Source organism: Neoarius graeffei, chromosome 18, assembly GCF_027579695.1.
Source record: "Neoarius graeffei isolate fNeoGra1 chromosome 18, fNeoGra1.pri, whole genome shotgun sequence".
In the NCBI taxonomy this organism is placed as follows: domain Eukaryota; kingdom Metazoa; phylum Chordata; class Actinopteri; order Siluriformes; family Ariidae; genus Neoarius; species Neoarius graeffei.
In genome coordinates this window covers 21982324-21985867 of record NC_083586.1, presented here as the reverse complement: position 1 = coordinate 21985867, position 3544 = coordinate 21982324, and positions in this window count along the sequence as shown.

The following is a 3544-nucleotide window of genomic DNA, read 5'->3' as shown; positions in this document are numbered from 1 at the left end:
GGCGACGGGCAGGCAAGGCGAGCGCTCATGAAAACAAGTTACACTTTAAACCCCGCCTTATTATCTCTCAAGCGACTCTGATTCGCTAATACGCAAATGAAGGTGTGGTGTCACAAGGCCACGCAACCTCTAAGCCCCGCCTTTATCACCGTTATGGACTCTAATTCGCCAATATCGGATGAAGGCGTGGCTTTGTGGCAACACCCATGAAAACAAGGCATGGCTCGAATCCCGCCTACTTTGCCATATTCGACTCTCATTCGCCAACAGTCGGATGTAGGCGTGGCTTAGCGTCAGCCCTGATGAAAACAAGCAACATTTGCAGCTCTTCAAGCCACGCCTACTCGTGTTGGACGAAACCAGTGATTTTTTTTTTTTTTGATCCAGTACCGCGATATCGATGCTTTAAACTTCTTGTGGATATAAAAAAGAGGAAATGTGCAAAGTTGCGCATATATAATGAGTGATTCCACGCTAATGGGGACATGAACTTATTTTTAAAAATTCACCTAAAACCATTTCTTTTTTTTTTTTACCATCAGGTCACAAAACATGTAATCTTTAATGAATGATATGTTAAAAGATAACTTTAATTTTCTGAGATGTAATAAAAACATATTTATATGCCAAAGTCAAGCCTATGAGTTCCAAAATGATGTCTGTTCCATTACTTCTGTTACGATTGTCCATCTCGCGTCTGTTACAAATTAATTACAATCTAGCTATATACCATGTTAATCTTATTGAAAGAATGTGTGTTTATTCTACTACACATGTTTATTAATTCTATTTGCTAAAACATCACCTTCCTATGTTTCAAAAAGTAATTCTACATTGTTAAAATTGAGAATATATATGTCCACAACACGTCTGTTACGTTCTGACTTTGGCATATAAATATGTTTTTATTACATCTCAGAAAATTAAAGTTATCTTTTAACATATTGTGGCGAGACGCACTGAGTTAAGTGCTTCTTAGCAATTGGGGTAGCCTCAACCAATGGCGTGCGTCGCCAGCCTATTTATAGTAGAGTGATTTTGAACTCTGGAGGCGTGACGACCCCCCCCCCCCCCCCCCCCTTGCTGTTTCCGGTCACACCCCTTCCCGTTTACCTGTGGCCGCTGTGCATTTTGTGTGCTGTGACTTCCGAACGTTCTCTTGGCATCTGTATTAAGTGCAGATGACCCATGGAATTCTGTGAGCCTCGCTGGGACTAGGCGAGAAGTTTTGGATTGTGTGGTGTTGCCGGTTTTGGTCCGGGTTTGCTGCTGTTCTTGCCAGCGCGTTTTTACCAAGTGCTGCTTTCTCTGATTGGTGCAGCTGCCTGCATGAGGAGGGCCGCGAAACCGCACTTTAACATTAGTTTTAACTTTTGTAGGGTGTGTGTGGGGCGGCATGGTGGTGTAGTGGTTAGCGCTGTCGCCTCACAGCAAGAAGGTCCGGGTTCGAGCCCCGTGGCCGGCGAGGGCCTTTCTGTGTGGAGTTTGCATGTTCTCCCCGTGTCCGCGTGGGTTTCCTCCGGGTGCTCCGGTTTCCCCCACAGTCCAAAGACATGCAGGTTAGGTTAACTGGTGACTCTAAATTGAGCGTAGGTGTGAATGTGAGTGTGAATGGTTGTCTGTGTCTATGTGTCAGTCCTGTGATGACCTGGCGACTTGTCCAGGGTGTACCCCGCCTTTCGCCCGTAGTCAGCTGGGATAGGCTCCAGCTTGCCTGCGACCCTGTAGAACAGGATAAAGCGGCTACAGATAATGAGATGAGATGAGGGTGTGTGTATGAGATTGTGTCTGATCATCATTCATCTATAATCAGTGTGCGTGTATGTGTGTTTGGAGTGTGGTATGAGGGATATTTTCTTTTCTGTTAAATTGGGTATTTTTTGTTTTAGTCCTGCTCAGGCTTCACCTGCTGGCAGGAGGCTCTTTTTCTATAGCTGCGGATAGCCAGTGGGCTATCTTATTGGGCCTGATTTATGTTAATGTTTTTTTTAATTTTCTTTATTTTGTTTATTTGGTTTAATGCTCGCGAGAGCTTATTTTATGTGAATTTGTGTGTGGCTAGCAACCACGTCTGCCAACCTTTTCTGCCGTGGCAAGCAGCCCTTGGTTGCCAGTTGTATGCCAGTACTGGTGGGAGGCTATTGCAAGCTGTGGATCATCAGTGGTCCACGTAGATCCCCTCCCTTAGTTTACATCGTGTGTGGTTGTGCATTTTAATTAGTTAGTTTGTGATCAAGCTGTGTTATTTCTTTGTTTGATTTTCTCTCTTCATACTTTTGTTTTACTTTTCAGGTACTGTGTGCCCAAGGCGGGGGGGGCAGCTGATCCCTTAGGTGGTGGTGTTTTCCTATTGTCCGTGTGTGTTCACGTGTGCCTGTGTGGAATTCTCCTTTTGTTACGTTTTTGATTTTATTTGATTTATTTTGATTTGGTTTGTAGTGAGTGTGACACGTGGGCTTGCATGGTGTGCCTCCTTGGATCCCTTCTCCGTCTTTTGGTATCTTGCCCCCTGCTGGTAGGCCTCGGCCCTGTTAATATTGATTTCTCCCTTACCCTTGCCCCACATGCATGTCAGTTAGTCCTTTGGAGTGTGAATGAAAGTGATTGTGAAGTAAAGGAAAGAATTATTTTGTAAACATTGTAACAAAATAAAAAATGGCCTTTTTGTATTTTCATAACTTTGGTCTCTGGTGTCTTTTAGTCAAACGAACCTTGCGTGTCAACATAGTGAGGTGTTTTCTGGTTAATATTCCTGGGGTGAAAGTCCCCTGGTGGCGTAGTCAGGAATTGCTCTTCTGTTTAAGGTTAAATTTAGTCAACGCGTCGCTTTTCTGCCCAAGGCCACAATATCATTCATTAAAGATTACATGTTTTGTGACCTGATGGTAAAAAAAGAAATGGTTTTAGGTGAATTTTTAAAAATAAGTTCATGTCCCCATTTCAGTACCCATAAGCGTGGAGATAGATAGATAGATCCAATTTCATCTAATCTCTAGCCGCTTTATTCTGTCCTACAGGGTCGCAGGCAAGCTGGAGCCTATCCCAGCTGACTACGGGCGAAAGGCGGGGTACACCCTGGACAAGTCGCCAGGTCATCACAGGGCTGACACAGACAACCATTCACACCTACGGTCAATTTAGAGTCACCAGTTAACCTAACCTGCATGTCTTTGGACTGTGGGGGAAACCGGCGCACCCGGAGGAAACACACGGGGAGAACATGCGAACTCCGCACAGAAGGGCCCTCGCTGGCCACGGGGCTCGAACCCGGACCTTCTTGCTGTGAGCAAGAGCAGTTAGGGGTCAGGTGCCAGTCCTGCTGATCCAGGGACTCGAACCAGCAACCTTTTGGTCCCAAAGCTGCTTCTCTAGCTGCTGCTTTAGACCATGGCTTCCCAATTAGGTGTAGCATAGCATTAATTATCTGCATAATTAATGCAGTCCTTGCAAGGTTCGCAAAACAAACGTCAGTATTATGTTGGGCTAACGCTGATGTTTGTTTTGGATGTTAGGATTGCTTTTTAATGGCAACATCAGGATAGAA